Genomic DNA, 22,488 nt, shown 5'->3' with positions numbered 1-22,488 from the left:
TTTCATATTGATATAAAATAAAATAATTAGATGAAAGGGTTTAGGATAGAGCAGGGTAGGGGAATCTACCTGGGAACTACGTATGAAACTTTATTTCCAACGATATTTTTAAAACCTAATGCCGAAGACTACTATTGTAAAGGGGTTGTCTACATTAAGCAATTCATTTATATTGATTGTAAAATGAAAAATTATTCAATTTCTCTATCAATTTTATGGTCTTTGCTTGCTGCCATTGTTTACTTCAAGTGGATAGATATCTGTCCATGGTCATGTGATATTTGCAAATACGTTTTCCAGGATTCAACAAGGAAAACAATACCAGAATCCTCTATTGGAGCATGAATGGCTATAAGTTTCCACACTCCTACAAGGAGGCCTTAATTGGGAAAGTCTCCGTAAGAAGAACTCTAACTTCTCAAGCCTGGTCTTGTGATTTCACACAGATTCACAGCTCATTAGAATCATAGAAAGTAATTGATGATATAACAAGCTCTGCACATGTGTGACATCACATGACCATGGCACGTATTAATCCACAGGAATTTAACAATGAAGCTTCCTATAGAATTTATTAGAGATCTAGACAACCATGAGGAATTGGAAACAAAAAGTTATTGGAAAATTGTATAACTTTATTACACAAAAATATTGATTTTTAGCCCCTTTAATGGTTGTACTACTGCCAATATTCTTAGAAAGTCCCCTTCTAGCATATGAGTAAGTTTTTGTCATAATCTGGCTTCTGCAGTTCTATATTTCAGCCTAAAGGGGCTTCAAAGCAAAGAAACTGCATGAAATAAACTGTTGTAGTTGTTAAAATTATAATATATAGCTATTTTATATAGAAGTTGTAGCATATGTGGCTCCACTTTATTTTAAATTTAGAGGCCTAAATGTATTGGAGTGGAGATATCTGGCATAAATAATACCTGTAGGGCCTAAACTTCGGACTTTTCCTGCATCAGTATTTGGCATGCCACTTTTCCATGTCGGTGGTGGCTGAATGAAGGGACATGGCTCTATAGATATACTAGAACATGTGTTATATCTATGCCCACTGCCAGCTAGCAGAAATTTGAGTTCCTAGAACAGGAAAGGTACCTTATTCATTGATAAGCATATAATTTGTGATGAATTAAGTGCACCTCTTCTCTCTCGGAGGGGAGATCAGAACTGGTGGAGGAAGCGCTAGTTTTGATTAGTCTCCCCCATTGTCTTGATGAGTTAACCCAGATAAAAGCCAGACCACAATCAGCTTATTGACATGTCTCCCACTTCAGCAATTACTTCCATTCATCTGTGATCACCAGGATATGATGCAGCCAGTTATATATTTCCCTGTAGCCCCAGCTCAAGAAAGTGATATCACTGCCCATGTCGGCCATTTACGTGATAGATGCTTGGGCCAGGTCTACAACAGCAAGCGACAGCTCAATGCAAAGAAATTTGGTTGCGGTAGTTTCCAATATTTGTCCAATATTTCACACTGATAAATTTGTAATTGTTTCTTGGGATTATCACTGTCTAACAGAGCACCACATAAGAACTAAGGGTGGGAGGAACTGGGCAACGTGAAGGAAAATGCAACTTAACAGCACATATGTAATGATTAAATCATCTAAGCGAGTGTCAGAACTGCTGCATTAATATACAAATATCATATTTTTTAAACTAGTCATGAATATACAGTTTTTCCATCTGCTGGCAGCTTTGAAGTAGTGTTAGTATGAGGCATCACAGTGAGGGGTCTTGTTTGAAGCAGATGTGTATATTTTCTTTAATGCCTGTTGTTTTATTAAGAGCTTATTTGGACAGTTTTAGATGTCTGCGCTGGTTAGAAAAAGAAATGACTTCACCAAAAAGTTTATTGTCACCACATTTCACACCTTTAATCCTAGATTGCATTCTGTGAGCATCATCCTTTTATTTGGCCTTATGCACATGGCAGTGTCATCCAACCATGATATGTCTTCCATAGGTGTCCATGGGCTGATTCATAGACTTTAAAGGGGTTGTCCGTGAGTTTACAAAAAAACAAAGGTTGGCGGGAGGGGGCTGCTTTAAAAACATGTACTTACCGCCCGGCACCCTCTGGTTGTCCCGAGCTGCTATTGCTCCGGTCAGGGCCCCATGCAAACAAACATGGCCGTGGAAGCAGCACTGCATTCAACTTCTGGCCAGACCTGACACCCATCCGTTCTTCCTATACAACGCTGTAGATAGGGACTGGTGGGTGTGGCCCACCACCTCGGCCGTTCGGAAGCTGAATGCAGTGCTGCTTCCGTGGCCACGTTTGTTTATATGAGGCATGGACCGGAGCAATAGCAGCACTGGACACCCGGAGGACCCCAGGAGGTAAGTATATGTTTATTTTTTTAAGCAGCCCCCTCCCAGCCATCTTTGTTTTTTTGTTATGTCTCGGACAACTCCTTTAAATGGTCACTAGTTTTTCAGTAAAAAGTCAATGGCACTTAAGAATATAAGAAACTTTGTAATTCACATTATCCTTTATTTGGTTTCTTGTTAAAATGAAATTTTTGTGGCTGCTAAATAGGGTATTTTCATTTGGGAATTCACATTTCATTTTTTTCATCTGCCATATGTGTACATTTTTTTAATTGTATGCTATATAAAAATTTACCTGTGTTATGATAATTTCCCATAAATATAGCCATGTTGTCCCTTACGATTGTGATGCCTGTGTTTATGACTGAGGGATATGCATCTGGTCAATTCATATTCAAAAACTATTTGTATTTTTGTGCAATCACTTCATCCTTGGTGGTCGTATCCAAGGACACCCAAAGATGATATATTTGGAACAAAACTTTAAATTCTCTGCTGCTATCTTGTAACAGTATCTGTAAAGACTTCAAATACATAAGGTAAAGTAAAAACATTTTCAATAAGTATGAATACATAGCAAACCGGTGCAAAAGACAGATATGATAGGGAGATAGTAGATGAGTTGTACACAACTTCAGATAATATACAAATAAATTATAATTAAATGACAGCACAGTTATTCAGGTTGTAGGTTGTTTTTTAGGAGGGGCATTTTAGGTTTTTTTTTTAAGTTGTAAGGGTGGGAAATTCAGATTTTTTGGGATACTAAGTTCCTTAGTAAGGAGAATACTGTGGAAATTAAGAGAAGAACTTTATAAGCTGCAATCAATAGGGATCAATTGCTTTTTTTTCCATGCACAAGTATTAATTTCACCTCTTGGGGAATTAAGGCACTAGGTAGCATTAGGCATTTGGAGAATGCAGTGGTGGCTGCATACATGTGTTTTATATTCTATTTCCATGTTAGTTCTCATCGTTATGAAAATGGTTTAACAACCTTGCTTTATGTGAGACCCCCGCTTATTTCAACTTAAGACATAGGATCTTGTGGCCCCGTGCACACGACCATGTGCACAAACGAGCCACTCACTCCTTACATCTCCATAGGAACCGGATGGCCTCACCGCAACACTGGACAGTTCTTGCATATCTTGTAACGTGGCGCCTGGCTTGATCATTGTGCTGTGAGAGATGGTTGCACCCCAACATGACCGCGCCCATTGGATCGCTATGGAGGCTGTAGGCAAGACGCGATTTGTATGTCTAGCTGACAATCCCTTGCAGTCGTGTGCATGAGGCCTAAGTCGAAAATTAAAATTCATTATTTTTTGCATATATTTATTATTCATAACATAATGTACATGAAATATATCCTACATTACATGCCACGGCTGTGACTGTGGCTCAATGTATAATAATGGGGAGGTGGGATGATTGACTCTTTCAAATATACCTTTTCATAAATGCTAAATACCTAAAGAAATTAGCAGCTGCATTTTGCCACCTGCACGTTTCACTTTGTTCTGCCTTCTGAATAATATTCCCTTATTGTCTTCAGCAGTATGTATCATTAACCTATAATAATTTAAGGTCTTACTTAATAAGGATTTGCAATGTAGGCTTATTATTAAAGGAATTCCCTGGCTGAAGAGATCCCCTCTGAAATAAACCTTCAGAAGAAAGATGGAGCAGGAACTAGCGGGTGAAAATAATGTGTTTGCTATCTATCTATCTATCTCATATCTATTTATCTATCTATCTATCTATCTTATTGATCTACTCATCTGCCTAACTGATTAATAATTATTATATTATACACAAAATGAAGTGGATATAGTAGTGAGAAGATACGAGTAATCATTTCTAAACTGAGAATAACCCATTAGCCACGTTCTGTGCTTTCTAGAAATTTTTGCTAAATCTTTATTAACTGGTCGGAACATTACATTACTAAAACCTCCCTTTGCAGTTATCTATGTCTCAGTTATTTAAATGGTTCTACTTTTACTTTGAATCTACATATATTGTGCCAACAAAATTAACTGTTGTGTTTTAAGCCGACTACTGGATTATACGGGGTTAAATTCTAAGCCCTGGCAAGTGAATTGAATGGTTTGCTTTATATCTATAGACTTAAATGTGTGGGAACATGTGATTGTGGCCCTTTTTATATTCAAGCTGGGTCAGCTTCTGTCTGGAAAGTGTCCCATTGTCACCACGTCATGGCATCTCAAGATTTGTGACCTTTGCACCATGTAGATTCATGGCAGTCCAAGTGGCATTTTTAGAGACTGGTCTACTTTTGTCCCCCCGCTAGGGGGTACCAAAGCCTTTTGGACAAAGATATACAAATATGGAGAGCTTTAAAGACATAAAACTATTTTCTTTTTTTTATTTAATTTTCAGAAAAACTAGGAACCGCCAGATGTCGCAAAACAGTCACTGATAAAGCTTTTCTTCTCCAAAATGTGGCACTTATATGAGTAATACCAGTATTGTGTTTGAAGGGCCATAACAGGTCAGCGAAATGTCCTTCAAACATTTGATTTGTGTGTTCCAGAATGGGCAGAATGAAAAGATAAACACATATTTGGCAATGACAGCTCCACCATTAAGACAACCGATGCAATTGCCTTAGTCAGTGGAATCAATCATATCTCTAATGCCATATAGAGTGAAAAAAGTCTCCTGCTTTGTTCTCCACATTAAGACTGTAATTGAATGTTGGAGAAGTATCCCTTAGAAACTGTATGCCAAATTATTGACTAAAATGCCTAAATCCAGAAGGGATTCTACTCGTAGCTCCGTAGAAGGAAAGTTCACAATTCACGGTTTTAAAATATTGCTTCCAGGAATGGTGTGGACAATGGACTGTGCGGGAACATGGAATAACCAGAATTGCTTTGTTTTTTATTTTAGTAATTTTATTATATATATGAACTTTCTCTTCATACGTATATATTTATATATACATAAATATATACATAAATATATATATATGGAGAGAGATAATCCCCCCTCTTTTCTGGGCAAATCATAATTTTTAGAGATATAATACAAAATTGTGTGTGTGTATATATATATATTTACATACAAGATAGAGTTACATACAAGATAGGTTCTGTAGGTTTGTTCTTAGGCTGAGTTTGTATGTAAGTTGGAACCGTATACTTTATTATTGTAACCCCAGTCAAAAATTTTTTGGTCTCTGTGACAATTGAATTTTAAAAATTTTGGATTGTCATAAGAACCAGGATTAACAATAAATCTTAATTACAGGCACCATTGATAACTGTTATAGCTGTTTATTGTAGCCTAGGACTAAAGTACAGTAAATTACCAAAATCCAGAGGTCCGTTTGTAACTAGGGGTCGTATGTAAGTCAGGTGTTCTTAAGTAGGGGCCGGCCGGTATATATATATATATATATATACATATATATATATATATACATATAATGTGTTTTTATTATAGAGCTGGATGCTTTATATACTCCCCAGTTTTCCCATATATACATGCAGCAGAAGTGTGAGTATTATCAATGGATTCTGCATAAATATATGAATTCGCCAAGGGGTTAAATTGCATATATGTTAAATATTATGTTTTGATGTGCAGATCTTAGCAAAATTCTGGTAATTTTAAGTAGGGAGAATACATTATTCAACAAAATAACCTGCTGAATAGTTGTGTTTAAAAGGCAGTACTAGGTTATAGAGAATCTGTCAGGATAGAACATGAGACATGCATCATTCTGATTCAATTATGATTTCTAAAGAATCGGGGACACAGTGAATGTTTGATGAAATGTGTTATGTCATTGCGTATTTACACCAATATTTCTCTTCAGGTATATATTATAGTCTGTATTATAAAAGAAATGCTGCTATGAATAGGTTATCATCTACCTATATACCTATATTATACTGCGTTTCTATACTCCATTCATATACTAATAGTGTAAGAGCACCTGCACTAACTTCATAGAATATATATGTGGCTCCTGCTAAATATTTGGCTAAATCTTTATATGAGGTTTGGTATGCCCTTAAAGAAGCAATGGCAGTAGAAAGTGATATTATAAAAATAGTGAATAGAAAAAATTACTGTTTTTAAATAATTTTTATAATTTTTGTGTCCTGTTATATCACAGATCCTTGATTTGACCCTAAAAATTCTATAATGTTTGCTGACTGGACCAGAACTCATTTTCCCTATTGATAGGAATAGATAGAAATCTGACTTCCGGTCTCCACTGCAGTTGCTGTAGTATTCAGAGGGTCAGATTGTTAATGTGGTATATTAAGTGAAAGTTGAAAATATTTAGAATAAAGCTGCATGAAAATTATGAGACCCCTGCCTGTAAGTAATTTTTTATGATTTGACATTGTCTACATACGGAACCAGAAGCTTTTTGGGAAAGGATAGTGGGTCAGCTTTCAGTTCTGCAATTAAAGTACATTTGATGGACCTTCAAAGGTCCTGGAATAATTTTAGACTTGGACAAATGTACGAAGATAGCAAAGTTGAACAACCCTATGTTTATTATCTCTACAAGACAGGACCAAACTTGGTGGTTGGTTTGAGTAGCCATGTACCCCATTCAAGTCTCTGGCCCATATTATAATGCACTACTGACAATGACCTGTATGTATGTACCATAAGGGGTGGCTAGACCTTCTTAATATAGAGAAAGGCAACCATTGTACTGTAGGTACTGGGAAGGTTTGATATAATTATATACAATGGATACAAGGGTTTTATACAATGTTTACATCTAAGGATCTGTAAAGTTTTGTGCATATTAACTGTACTAGTGTATAAACAAAAGATATTGGGGGAATGTAGTAAAAGTGGTGTATTGAGCGTCAATCTTCATTTCCTCCCAATGGCACAATGTACACCACATTTACTTAGGGGCTCCAAATTCTTAGTAAATCCAGTGTTATGCGCCGCTACTGGAATGAAATCTCTGTCCTCTTAGACTGCCCTGTAGATGTAGTTTAAAAGATTAATAGTGGCGTGGGAGGAACAACACCAAGAAAATTTCAGAAATTGGGCTTTTGACAGACAAAATTCCCCCTTTATTATTTGTCATGCCTGGTAGGTAGATGTTTTATCTTTTAAAACAAGTCAAAACCAAAAATGCTGTTAGAAAAAACGAAATAGACAATAGCAATGGATACAAATATGGTAAACCAAAGTAGAACAAAAAATAATATATAGATTGTTGTTTGTATTTAAATATTTAAAAAACACTTAAAATGAAGGTGTATATTACAAAGTGAACCCTTTTTTCATTTTTTTTAATGACTAAACGGCTTTATGTATAAAAAATTTAACCCCCCCCCCCCCTTAAATCCAGGCATTAATTTTCATTTTTGTGAAGAGAAAGTGTAACTTGACATCTAATGCAATATATGCTGTTAACTTCTGCAGAGTAAGATTTTATGTCTATTTAACCTTTACTTTAAGTACCAGGTTGCATGATTAACATAAAAACAGATCTGCCTGAAACTCTGTAAATGGTATTGGTATAACACAATCAATCATTTTTAAATGTTAATGGTGTTAAAGAGCACTGAGAGCATATGTTTGATATTTTTTATACAGTATGTCTGTACGAGCAAAATCTAACAAGGTTAACTTTTTTGCGGTTAATTATAATTTATCTTCCAACTATTTCTTGGTAGGTTGCTAAATGGTTTTCATACTCCTCTGGAGTTTCCAAAAAAGATCCGGAGTGTGTCTCAGCTATTAATAGTTCTTAGTCCTGAGCGCTAGGGAGAAGCATAGCTTTTCTTAAAAATGCCCAGGCAAAATGTTGGCCACTAATTCCCTCAGCCGCTCAAGCCTTAATTCTGGGCCTGGAGCAGTACAGCAGGATATCAGTTTCTTGTTAGCCTGCTAAAGAACTTTTTTAATTCTTGTTTCAGAACTTTATGATTACCCAATGCAGCCATATTTGTCCCGAAGCACAATTTTTAACAAAAAGGGAAAATTTTTACCCATTTTTTTTTACTTTTCTTTCTGTTTGAATTGGTTGCTTAATATTTTAATTTAGATTTTTTAGTGACAGGGTTTACACTGTCATAATTAATACATCTACTGTGGTCCAATATAAGCTTTTCATGAAATGTTTGTATATACTTACATCTGCATTTTGTGGGGCTGTTTTTCTTATCAAAATGATGGATTCTTTTGATGGCTGCTCTGGTCAGTGGTATGCATGCGGTCCCAATTTTGTCCCCTATACTGGAAAAACAACACAGATTTGAACAGTTTTATTATTTTTAAGAATTATAGAACTAAAAGCTTTACACATTTAATATAAAGTGAAACATTTTTTGATAGATTTTTTTAAAAGATCAAAATGGAAGACTGACACGCATGTGTCTTTGTCCTTGCCCTTTTGAAAAGTTCTTTTTTTTATTGTTTTTTCTTACCCAATTAATAGAGTGTTGTGTTGTCACAAATCCTTAATTAAGACCAAATTGGCCTTGTTACAGTTATTAACATCACAATTATAACATTATTGAAGCCTTAATGCATTAATAGTAGGCCGGTTATAGATGATTAAATCATCCAAGAATCGCTTCACCAAATTTTTCAAAAGATTTGGTCTGAACTGATGTTGCTCTTTATGTCCCCCCTCTAGTCCTATAAAATACATATATATTTTTTATGATTTTTGCATTTTTCCTTTTTAAGATCTGTGCTGATTGACAGAAATATTTAGCCACCATTTTAAAAGATAAGGTAAATGCAAATTACCTGTCATTTCCATGCTGTCTCTTGTGCCAGGTTATTCAACAGTGGTCTACAATGGCCACATCTAGGCACATCATTTATATCTAGTGTGCACTAACTGTACCAATGTATTAACAGATTTTCTTATATAAAACACCATATGAAATGAGAAATGTCATAACAATACCGATCTAGACATAATCAAAGGATATTACCATGGCAAATAAAATATATTTCCCATATAGAGGGTTGTTTGCATTTTAATAACTCAAAAACTAAATATAGTTGAACTATACATTATGTTAAGCAATTAGTGATATTTATTAATTAACAGTAAACCTGGTTCAATTTTAATTATATAATTATATATATATATATATATATATATATATATATATATATATACATATATTTATATATATGTCATTATTGTGGTCATAATTCCTTGTGCTTCGCTGTAATATTGAAAATATAGATTCATATATGTTCAGATTTTCTCACAAGGAAAAACAGCATTCAGGATATCTGATAAAGGGTTTGTTAAATTATTGTAGACAAACAGCAAGAACAATAGCATGTCGACCCCATAACCTTAGCAACCCTCAAGGCTTCTCTTATTCCCTAGAACTGTTGGCCAATTATGCTCAACCACAGACAAAAATAATAAGACACTGTATCTAGCAATTGGGGAAAAACATGGCACCTAGAAAATGCAAGCGTTATCAAGATATATCTTACTTTACACTTTGGGTTTTTGTATTACAAATGTATTTATTGTAAGTTGTTTTGTTGAAAACAATAAGGGATAAAACATGAAAAGAACACATGTTAGCAAGAGAATGGAGAAAAACTTTTATGCTACTTTCCATAAAATATAAAGAACATTTTATAATTCAGGTGTTGATTTTAAAGGTTCCATTTTACAAGGCACTTTTTCTACAACAGTCATGGTGCAGAGGGGCGGGCTTTTGAATTAGTTTTTAGGAACAATCTTCTAAACCTCCTTGGGTGTTCTTCCTGACTTGTGGTAAGGCACTGGTTTTTCAGGTGCTCCGTTGAAGCTGTAACTGGTGCTCTTGGCTACCAGGTCTGGTCCCGGTGCTCTGTTGCAACCAGTTGTGTGACATGGAGGTCCTGCTGCAGATAATCCGCTTAGTGGGGAAAGGGTAATGGGGTGGGACAAGTTGGTGTCACAGGGTGGGGTTGATGGTCAAAAGTCAGAGCAAATGCACAGGCAGTCACCTAAAGTGGCACCATCTTGACAGTATATCTTTCTAGATGCCACTACAAGTTCCCAAGATTTGGAATGGGAAGACGATGAAGGACAGAGATAATGGTGCTTGTCAGATAAGAGTTAGAAAAGTTCTTACAGACAGAGTCCCTTTGGTCCCTTCTGGATTAATGCTGGTATAATTCTGTTTGGGCACTTGAGAAGATGCACTTGGTCAGGTATGTCTTGAAGTCTGCAATTTATAGACCCTGGACATATTAGTTAAAACTACCAAATGTTAACAAGAAGGTGGAGAGTCAGAGAAATGAGTCAGGAATTCCTGAGAAAGCACCAGGTATTAGATATTCATTCACACATACAATCATGAAAAGTGCATAGAAATAAACAATACTGCAAGGGACCCTGGGACTTAAGTCAAGGAGCTATATTTAGAAGGTTTCAGAAACATTGTAACAATTACACAGATTTGGTCACTTTTTAATTACTATGTATGAGTGACTCGTGGCTTGCCTCATGGTTTCTAGTAGGTCAACACAGCTCTACCTCCAAATTTAGACTTGGTGAGCTATTTAACCTTGTGTTTGTAACTAAACTTAAATTGTCTTTTTTGCTGTACCATTTTAGCATACTTTCCTTTCTTTGATTTCTGATAGGTAGATGTTTTTTTTCCAGTGATTACCTATATATTTGTATATTGAATCTACCACTAAATGATTCTCATACTCATATTTTAAGGCATGATTAACCTGAACAGTAAGCTATATAGTTTATACTCTTCAACCATATTTCACCCTTATCATCTTTGGTTATATTGTATTTTCTTTTCTATTTTTATTTTGTGGGTACGGAAAGTATTCAGACCCCTTTAAGTTTTCACTCTTTGCATCATTGCAGCCAATTAGTAAGATCAAAAAATGTAGAAATTTTAGCTAATTTTCTAAAGAAGAAAAACTGAAATCTCACTTGGTCATAAGTATTCAGACCCTTTGATGTGACACTCATATTCAATTCAGATGCTGTCAGTCTCCTTCTTATCCTCCTTGAGATGGTTCTACCCCTTCATTGGAGTTCAGCTGTGTTGTATTAAACCCATTGGACTTGATTAGCAAAGGCAAACACCATTCTATATAAAACCTCATAGCTCACAGTTCAGAGCACATGAGAATCATGAGGTCTAAGGAACTGCCTAAGGAGCTTAGAGACAGAATTGATGATGACAACTCTTTCTCGACCTGGCCATCCAGCCAAACTAAGCAGTCATGGGAGAAGAGCCTTGGTGAGAGAAGTAAAGAAGAACACCAAGCTCACTGTGGCTTAGCTCCAGAGATTCAATAGGTAGCTGGGAGTATGCCAATGGAAACCTCTGCTCAGTGCAAGCCTCTGCTCAGTGCCCGCATACAGTTTGCAACAAAACACACGAAGGACTCCCAAACTATAAGAAAAAAGATTCTCTGGTCCGTTGAAACTAAGTTTGAAGTTTTTGGTGTTACTCTTAAGAGGTATGTATGGAGAAAACCAGGCACTTCTCATCACCTGCCAAATTCAATCCCAACAGTGGAACGTGGTGGTAGCAGCATCATGCAATGGGGGGGGGGGGGGATTTTTTAGCTGATGGGACAGAACGACTGGTTGGAATTGAAGGAAAGATGAATGCAGCCGAGTACAGAGAGATCATGAATGAAATCCTCTTCCACAGTGCTCTGGTCCTCAGACTGGGCTGAAGGTTCATCTTCCAACAAAACAAAACCCTAAGCACACAGATAAAACAACAAAGCATTGGCTTTGACATCATTCCCAAGGAGACTGTCATGGCTGTATTAAAAGTTATTAAATAGTTTAAAAGCTGTTTCTACTCTATACTGAGCAAAGGGGCTGGATACTTATGACCATGTGATATTTCAGTTTTTCTTATTTAATAAATTAAAATAAATATCTAAATGTCTGTTTTTTTCTGTGAAGATGGGGCGCGGATTGTACATTATTTAAGCAAAAAAAGAACCTTTTTGATCTTACCAATTGGCTGCAATATAACAAAGAGCAAAAAATCTAAAGCGGTATAAATACTTTCCATAGCCACTGTGTATTTGTTCCAAGAAGGGAAACAAATAATCTCATCTATGTTTATGCCATACATTGGGAAAGTCAATTTAAAACTCAATTCCCCCAGGTATTTATTTAGATCTCCAATATTGGAGACTATTGGGGTGAAAATGGGGATTATGTTGTAACATGTCTTAATTTATAAGATGGTGAAACTTTAACAATGTGCACTAAACTTAGCAAATAGCTCAAGTAAATTGATTCATGTGGAGCAGTCCAATGGCCTTTAAAAGAAGAAACATACATTTTTGTACATTGTCTACAGTCAGCCATATATCATTTTTGACACACTCTAAAACTGTCTATAAAGGGTCCAAATGTGCATCTAACATATAAGTATATTTGGAGGACAGCATATCCTCGCTTTGTAAATCCCTTTCAATGCATTGATGTACAACTTATCTTCCACAATATATAGCCTAAGAATTATGCCAAAGCAGTTTTGTTTTCAGTTACAATTCAATAAAGCTAATAGTATTATGATTCAAGATAAAAACAACAAACATAAGACAGGACCTATATGGAGTCCTATAGCCAGAGCAGATAAAAGGTAATAATTTTATTATGTACAGGCGGTGCCCTTCTTAAGAACACTCGACTTACAGACTACCCCTAGTTACAAACGGTCTTCTGGATGTTGGTGATTTACTGTACTTTAGCCCTGGGCTACAATAAACAGCTATAACAGTTATTAAATGTGTCTACAATTAAGATTTATTGTTAATCCTGATTCTTATGACAATCCAACATTTTTCAAATCCAAGAGACCAAAAAACTAAATTCTGGCTGGTGTAACAATTATAAAATATACAGTTCAGACTTACATACAAATTTAACTTAAGAACAAACCTACAGAACCTATCTTGTATGTAACCCGGGGACTGCCTGTATTTGTCATTTTCTGTTACAGTACTAAGGACTTGCCTAAAATATTGTACTATGATTGTGGTGAGTTACTGTGTTAGTGTGCTGTTATCATGGTATGGCTTACCTTTTTTTACCATAGCACATTTGGTTATTAGGACTATGACATTGTTACCTTGCTTGAAACACATGGTCTTTCTTGATATAGATAAGGAAAAACTGAATAAATTTTAATAAATTAATAGGGATGAGATTCCCAATCCATTCCTTCTTTTGAGTGGTTCACATACATTGTAATGAAATGCATTAGGAGTTTTTCTTCTGTTGAAATCCAAATGAGTCCCATTTTGGCTCTGTGCCTTGACAACCCCTTTCAGAAGCAGCGCTGTCTACTGTTCATGTGTGGGCCTGGTAAAATACCTCCTTTGTAAGATGGAAAAAGACAATATAATGCCGCGAAAGACGAAGGTGTCAAAACATAAAGTTAGAGGCAATCTAATCAATGCCTCCTAAATCAGCCTTTGAAGGCTGTGTTCATTAACACTCACTAATTGTTCGGCTTACCTCGCTGTGAGGCTTTTTGATATACATTTTCTACCATCGCTTCATCATATTTTTTTTCTTGTAGACTTGATTTTAAGGAGTTTTCCATTTTTTTCAGTTTAAAATTGTTTTTGAATTTTAAAGAAAATAATAAATCATTGAAATTAATTTAATTATTAGCTGTTCGTAAATTTTAAAATTGCAATATTTGATAACTTCTATTACAATAATACCCCCTGCCCCAATAAAAAAAAAAGAGCATACAATGGCATCCACATTTTTTATATAGATTTTTTTAAAAAACATACTTTTTAGGGGATTTTCTTTTAAGTAAAATTGAATTGCTTTTACGTTAAATACATTATAAAAAATGTATATTTATAATTATTTAAACCATTTTATATCAATTTCTAAGTTTGAGGATTGTTTTAATTTATGTTATTGTTTATTTATTTATTGTATTATTAGAAATGTATAGTTTATTCATTTTTTTATAATAGTGAGTTTAAATTTGTCCAGTATATGAGTTTTACTATAACATTTCCAAGGATTGGATATGAAAGGGATTGGATGTCTACTTTGGCGCCAGTTTTATTACATATAACTGATCACAACTATTTACTCAATGAAAGATTTCATTCCATTTGGTTCTACTAATTTTGAACCAAAACTAAATAAACAGATAATAAAAAAACATTACAGAAAATAGAATTTAGAAGTGACTTTATGTATTTAAAAATATCTCTGTTTGCATATTTTGCTTAAATTGGTTTACTTAATTTTCGGATCATGAATGCTGTTATAACTATAACACGATGTACATATATACTGATGAAAGCCTTGCAGTTGAGAACTTTGACCTGCTTTCTAAATGACTAGTGTGGTGGCTACAGCTGCTACAGCTTAGCAATTATTTGTGATAGGTTGTTTTTAGTCCCATATGTATCGAAGCTCCAGGCCCAACTATCTCATTTCTGGCACATAAACAGATTCTTCCAGGTGCTGTAAATTAAATTTTAATACATTATTTAAATATTAAGAGAATTAGAGTATCAGGAATGTTACATCTACAGCTGTACTTATTTGGTCCCAAACAATGCAGCTGGATTACAAAAATGATGCTAAAATTTATATCCATTAATTCTGTAAATTATCGCGGCATTTCGATTTACTTCATAACAGCCCAATAACTTGTCGGTTGTTCCTATAATATCATTGCACACAGATTACCTAGTTTATTTCAGTCTGGCAGCAAAGAAAAATGATCTTCCGGTCATATAGTTTATTCCTATTGAAGGCTTTATCCAAAAATTCATACACAGGCACTGCAGTATTTCTCACACTGTCTTGTTAGCGTTCCTCTAGTGTAGACAGTACTGTGGATGGAGCAGTACCCAAGGGATCTCTGTTGCTTTGCCAGCCATCTGCATCACGACTTTAGCTCGATTCCTGTGGTCAACCTTGTGTTATATGCAGAGGAGTTGGAAAGATGTGAAAATCCTTGTCTTGGCAAACACAGGCAAAGGGATTTTAATGAGCAGTAGCAGAATGCAAGTCAACTATACAGGTCACTTCACTAAAAGGATCAATGAGAATGTAAATGAGGAAAAGAGATAACAAGACCAAACACATACAGGTATATAGCCCAGATACGTGAATAATATAGTTCTGAAATTCCCCGTTATTGCTCTTGATTGTTAGTCTAATTTTAAGATCACTAGTTGTGTCTGTTAAGCAATTACAAGGTTTGGCCCTGATTTAGAATTTACACATCTGTTTGTTTTTTTAACTTAAAAACAGTGCCACTCTAATTTGTTGGTTATGTTTGGTATTGTAGCTCAGTCTCATTCATTTACATGAGAATAAGCTGTAATATTAGTCACTTGACTATGCCACAAATCTTAGAAAATCTTAGAAATCTTATACATTCCAGGAATACACACTTAAATAATCTAAAATATATAGTTTTCTGTGCTTAGCATCTTCAATATTTCCAGAACAGGTTTTAATGCATTGGTGGCTTGAACCATAAATTTAGGGCAATGGTACCACTTTTATATCTCTTGGAATATTATCCATACTGTTTATCAGCTGACACTTCGCTAAAGGGAAACCTGTTACCACATTTTCACAAATACAGAGCCCTATTAACTAACTATAACCCTTCTTTTAGCTCAAATTTTTTCTTTACATCCCCATGAATCAAATTTATATTATCCTACTTGACATCAAAGGGGGTGTGTCGTTGCTCGGCCGGCTCATCCCGTCTACTCCTCCCCTTGCCTTGTGCCTTCTTACTATTCAAGACTTCATGTCATGTGACCAGGGTGATGTCATCTTATACCCTTTACATTTGCAAAATATACCCCATGTATGTATCTGATCACATAAACTTACAGCAGCCTCAACGGACTTCTACTCAACTCCGTGCCTTTATGGAGGCATACTGTGATTTCATGTGATCAGATACATACATGGGGTACATTATGCGAATGTAAAGGGTATAGGAACTTTAGATGACATCATCCTGGTCACATGACATGAATCTAACACAATGTACTTTGGTAAAGGCACTGTGTAAAAAAAATGACACAATGGGGGTCATTTACTAAAGGCCCGATTCGCGTTTTCCCGACGTGTTACCCGAATATTTCCTATTTGCGCCGATTTTCCATGAATTGCCCCGGGTTTTTGGCGCACGCGATTGGATTGTGGCGCATCGGCGCTGGCATGCACGCGACTGAAATCGGGGGGGGGCGTGGCCGAACGAAAACCTGACGGATTCGGAAAAAACGCCGCATTTAAAACAAAAAATTGGTCGCACGGGCCATACTCACATGCACCAGGAAGAGATCAGTGAACTCTGACGCAACTCGGCGGACCTCGGCGCAGCAGCAACAACTGGTGGACATCGGGCGCAGGACCTCCATGAATCGCCGGAAGACCCGAACGCTCGTCCGAGAAGCCGCCGCTGGAACGCGAATGGACCGGGTAAGTAAATGTGCCCCAATATTTCCTATAAAATATAGGAGTTTTATATGTCTGTAGTTGAATGTTGGAAAATCGTCCCTAAGTACAAAGAGGCAGGGTAGTCATTTGAAGAGACACGTAGCTCTCAAAAAAGGGAGTGTGGTTCACTGGCAGAAAACAGAGACATATCTTGAATAAAAGAGTCAAGTATGCTAATTTGCAATTTGGAAATAGCTAAAACTTATGCTCAACTCAAAAATTAGGGACACATATTAGTGAAAACATACGTATTTTGAAGGGACGGCATAAGTCTGCACTAAATACAATACCTTTCAATGTATCAGTGGCCATTATTTTAACAACCATGCGACTGGTCAGTTAAATAATAGAGCATGATGTAGTCAGAACTGTTTTTCATGGACTACTCATTAACTATTATTTATATGGATCCGTGGAAACTGGATGCCAAACTTATGGCAATCGTCTGAGAAAAACAGAACAAAACTACTAATTTTCATGGTCGATAATTGGCTCATTCCTATGCACCAGGAAACTTAATTTTGTTAATTTTTTTGTAATATTTAATTATTTAAATATGGTTTGATTTGATTTTTGTTTGTTTTTGAACAATAGTAAGATACACATTTGAGGCCTAATATGTTGTATTTTATAGCCTAATTGCTATGTTACAATACCTCACGCTTCATCTGTCAGGTTCCCTTCGTGGTGCTGCTTTTTCTAGTTTGTTATTCTTTCATATAAACAATTGGCATAACAAGCTGGAAATGTATGGAATGTATTAATCATGGGAATTGAATCTATATTTAAAAGTTTTTCATATTGCCCGCGAATAGTTTAAAGAAGTATACCCTGTCCTAATTGCCATAATATGGTAAATGGTCATCCTCTACTCAACCATTTTTTTCGGTCAGAAGAAAGAATAATAAAGAGCAGATTTTATAGGCAAACCCTTTGGATGCATTTGTGTTGAAAAATCTATGGTTTGTTATATCTTCCCCACTGCAATCATCTGATCACCAAGTGGTCTTAGGCCCAGCACACTGTAATGAGTTGACTAGTTTCCTTCAAGGCCAGCCTTTATTATATCTGCCTTATTATCTGCCTTTATTAGGTCTGTCTTTAACCATGCTGGTTTCTACTCTATTTATTAGAGTGTTATTTAATATATGTACCGTATATGCCGGCGTATAAGACGACTGGGCGTATAAGACGACCCCCAACTTCTGCCCTAAAAATATAGAATTTGGTATATACTCACTGTATAAGACTACCCCTCTCCCAAATGAAAAAAAGTCTGCTTAAAACTTTGCAAAACAAACAAGAGAGCAAGTGCCTGGTGATCATAACTGTAAGCTGCGATATTAATGAAGATCCGACATGCTTCTGTAAGTGCCGCCTGTGACCCCCAGCTCTGTGACGCCTACCGCTGTGACAGGGCGGCTGCATTAGCATACAGCGTGCCGCCCCGTCAGCGCGTACTAAGCCTCTTCTAATGACTGTGAGAGGCGGACTGCCGCGCATGCGCGGCGGTCCCAGGAAGCGGCTCTCTACGCGCTGACGGGGAAAAAAAACACCTCACACAGTGCGGCCCCCGTATATCCGGCGTATAAGACGACCCCCCACTGTAGCCATTATTTTAAGGGGTTAAAAAGTTGTCTTATACGCCAGTATATACAGTAGTTGTTTTTTGTGTTTAAGCTACATTATATTGTAGCATTTTTTTTTTATATATTTGGTCTTATTCTATTTAGCCAACAAACAGCATGTGTATGAAACAGTTATTATTTGTGAATATCTTTTATCCAGGTTGTCATGAAAGCCAATAATACAAATAAAGCGGCTGCTTTTCAATGTGTCAATATTAATAAAACGCATGTCTATACATCTGTCTCTTTAGTGTGAAGCATAACAATAGGTCTTTCTGTTTGCTGAAAAATATCCGCCATGTATCTTTATCATTAAGGATACAGGTACATTTAAAGAAAAATATAGCAGACATATAGTGAGATTTTTTTTCCTTAGGACTTTTTTTTGTTATTAAAATATTTATTTGGGGATGAAACAAATTTGATTTTGGACAGTCCACTGGTCTTTATTTGTTGTTGGGAATTTTGTTTCTGAAAAATTCCTATCATTGTGAAAATTTAGTTTGAACAAATACTACGTGTTTTGCTGTTGGTCTGGACCTGCATGAGTGGAATAAACCTAATTGAATTAAGAATTAAGGACAATTTGGTCCACTGTTGTGATAACTTTGCAAAATAAGGGTGTCTCAGCTTGGGTACTTATGTAACCACATACACACATAAGTTAGTGTTTACTAATTTAACTGTTTTTTCTCATTGGGTTGGGGATGGTGATTAACAATTTCCTTTAAATGGGGATGGGAAAGTTTGGGCAGCATCGATTTTTTTTTTTTTTTTTTAAATATTCACTTAATTGCCCATCATTATAATGCTTATAGGGTTCCTTTTTTTTGCCATGCAGGGTGGACTCGGTCAATGGCATTAGAATGATGGAGTCTTATTCATAGCTATACTGATTTCTCCTTGTTGCTTACTCTTTCAGAGATACATAGAAAAAATTTAAATGGTTAAGACAGCAATTCTGTTTTTGGATGCTACGGTTTATGGCCATGTAGGATTATAGAGGTATGTAGGTCACTTACCTAGCCCAATGCTCCAAAGTCAAACAGGCCCTTTATTTCAGCCTGATGTAGGCAGAAGATCATCAAGAACTATAGCTAGTAATACATCTTTCTCATATTAAGGCATTTCATTCTATAACATATACCAAATTAACCCTCTGGTGTACAAAATTATGTTTGAGTAGTTGACCTAGTAAGCCATTTGTCTTTTATCAGAAGAAACCTGAGTTTTGCTGTCCTTAAATATAGGGTCCACTTATCAAGAATTTGTTTTTGGGGAAAAATCCAATAGCAGCTGAAACTTGGCAAATAAAAAAAGTATTGCTTATAAGAGGGTTGTAACTTGACGGCCTACATATGTGTGGTCACACCTAGACCTTTCTCAGAAGCCTTACGGGCCCATCTTTACCGCATATTGGGTCTCTATGCTATATTGAACCATAAACAATACATTTTAGTTGTGGGTCCTGGTACAGATTTTGCATTGGGGGGCCAGCAGCTCCAAGATGCAGACCTGGCTTTTAAAGTAAGATCCTACTGGAACATATTGTATGACCATTTAGCATTAACAACCAAATGTGAAACCCTTTTCTTGGAACTTTCTATATTACCTCAATGTACTGCAAAACTTTTTTATTACTACTATTTCTGATGGTTTCTCTTAATGAGGGTTTATTGTTAATCCTGGTTCCCATGACGCCACAACATTTTGAGAATCCAAATGTCTTTGGGACAAAAAAAAATTTGTATGGAGTTGCAACTTGCATAATTTCCAACTTACATACAAATTTCACTTAAGACCAAATCTAAGGAACCTATCTTGTATGTAACCCGGGTACTGCCTGTCTATATATAAATACACACACATATATATTTATATAAATATATCTATGTATATGCAATGGATGGCCTTTTTCACAAAAATTGAATATGCCTTTGAGATAATAGTATAGGATCTATTTATCTCAAACCCCATTTGTTCTGCTTTGACTTCCTTACGCTTAAACATGACATTTGTGCCATAACAACATATACTATTCACATTTACCCCATAAACTCTTCCTTAACTTGGAAAATATGATTTGGTTATTACACATCATTCTGTTATTTAACAAAAAAATCTAAGAAAAGAAGCACAGAGACAGGAAGGTTCAGTCTATAGTTGAGAATGTGATATAGATTTAATATCATAATTATTTAAAAATGGAAAAGAGCGTTATAAGGGTGCTCATTGACTTGTACAATAGTCTCCATTGTGTGTTTACAACACCTTTATCGGTGGTGTGCTTCTGTGGTGTATGATCGCAGCTATACAATGGAGCTTTTATTTCGGATTGTAAATCTGCTTTAGTGATGCCCCAATGTACACAACACAGGGTGTGACCTCCATATAATATAAAGTAGAAGCCCATTGTGTTCAATGAATGGGTTTACTGGAATTCCATGACAACCCAAAAATCCCGTTGTCACAAGGACAAAATCAGTTTTTCTGGAGTTATACTTACAACATATCCATGTTCCGACTTACATACAATGAACAAACCTAAACAACCTATCCTGTATATTAATATTTGATAACAACAATAACCGGTATCACCGTTTTAGCAGGATAAAATACAATTTTTCAAGTGATTTTGTTCTAACAACAAATCTATCATTTTCAGATAACAGGGCCTCAAAAACTTATGTTCTGCATCAAGCCACTTTTCCAGCACAGTAATTAAAAATTGCTATGGGCAACTTTGTGTCCTATGAGATCCACTCACTAGTATAGCTATAGGCAGTTAGACTGTGATTTCTATACCTGCTTTTAAAGGGAATTACCAAACAGCTGAGCAGCTTTGAGTATTAAAAATATGATTACCTTTAGGCCCATGTTTTTAACAGTTTAGAAGGTTGCATTGCCTGGCCTAAGTTATCTTAATAAATCCAAAGAACAAAAGTGATTAATAAATACTTAGTCCTGAATAATAAAAAAAAGGCATATTTGTATGCCATCAAAAAAGGTCTCGGAAATTAGCCTAATTTATTATTTAAAACACAAGTGAGATTCCTAATTGCATTCATCATTAGATATGACATGTTGAAAACCCAGCATCGTATCCAGTGAGAATTTTCCAGTTTGAATTTTGAAATAAAAATATTTTTCAAGCGATCCCTTGCTATTGCCTGTTACCAAGGCAACAGTCCTATTTGTCTGAGAGCTCCGTCCGCTGCCAATGAGAGAGACAGCAACGTCGACTAAACACGCGAATACATCAAAGGCAAATTCATATGCTCAATCTGATCAGCTCAATTAATGGAAAAAGAGAAGCTGAAGGGGGTTAAAAGAGGGCACCCATTCAGGAAAGATGAAGCCCCTTTTAGCAGAATATCTATGCCGGCCTTTTGGGGGAGGATTTTAGCACACTGTCAAAAACATTATCAGAAAAAGAAAGTACTAGGCCTCCTACACCTAACAGATATGAAGCTGTCAGACAAAGAATAGCACTATTCATTAAATGACACATATTTTCTCCCACTTTACAAGAATACGGGAACAAAACAAGCAGGGGAGCAGCTGAGAAAGACACTTTTTTTTTTCCTAGTGATGACAGACATGCAGCAATTATGGTGATAACGGAGGAATACTAAACGCCAAGTCAACCTCTTTTTTTTTAATTTATCACTTTAATTTTTCCTTTCTTTCAGTAAAAATTTGCATTTGCGTTTCAGTTCCATTTTTAAAATATACAACAAAAAAAATCTTACTTTTAAAGTGGAAAAAAAGACAGTCAAATTAACTTATTTAACAAAGAAATAGATGTCAACATTGGTTGCAATAAAAAAAAATTTGTTGTGTATAAAGCATCTACTTCATTTGGCAGAAATGTTATTGGAATACCCTGCATGGTTATGTACAGTGGTTTTGGGATTGGGACTAACAATTTTGGCAAAATTCAAAATTTATATTTTATTAATTTATATGTTCACATTTTTTTATTTATTTTTTTTAATATCATTGAGTATTTTA

The 22,488-nt window shown here is 35.7% G+C and overlaps 1 protein-coding gene and 1 long non-coding RNA gene across 7 annotated transcripts in view; one reads left to right on the top strand and one right to left on the bottom strand.

Moving 5' to 3' along the window:
• KIAA0825 (KIAA0825 ortholog) overlaps positions 1 to 22,488 on the top strand; it is a 264,884-nt gene that overhangs the window by 151,633 nt on the left and 90,763 nt on the right. The gene's annotated exons all lie outside the window — the stretch shown is intronic.
• The window catches only part of LOC140072691 (uncharacterized), a 31,289-nt gene that overhangs the window by 5,729 nt on the left and 3,072 nt on the right, over positions 1 to 22,488 (bottom strand). Inside the window, exon 2 of the long non-coding RNA XR_011849186.1 lies at positions 8,504 to 8,604. This is a non-coding gene — a long non-coding RNA (uncharacterized lncRNA). The remainder of the gene's footprint in view (positions 1 to 8,503; positions 8,605 to 22,488) is intronic.

This window comes from Engystomops pustulosus, chromosome 1 (genome assembly GCF_040894005.1).
Source record: "Engystomops pustulosus chromosome 1, aEngPut4.maternal, whole genome shotgun sequence".
NCBI lineage: Eukaryota > Metazoa > Chordata > Amphibia > Anura > Leptodactylidae > Engystomops > Engystomops pustulosus.
Note: the sequence above shows the minus strand (reverse complement) of the source record. Positions and strands in the feature narration are given on the sequence as shown.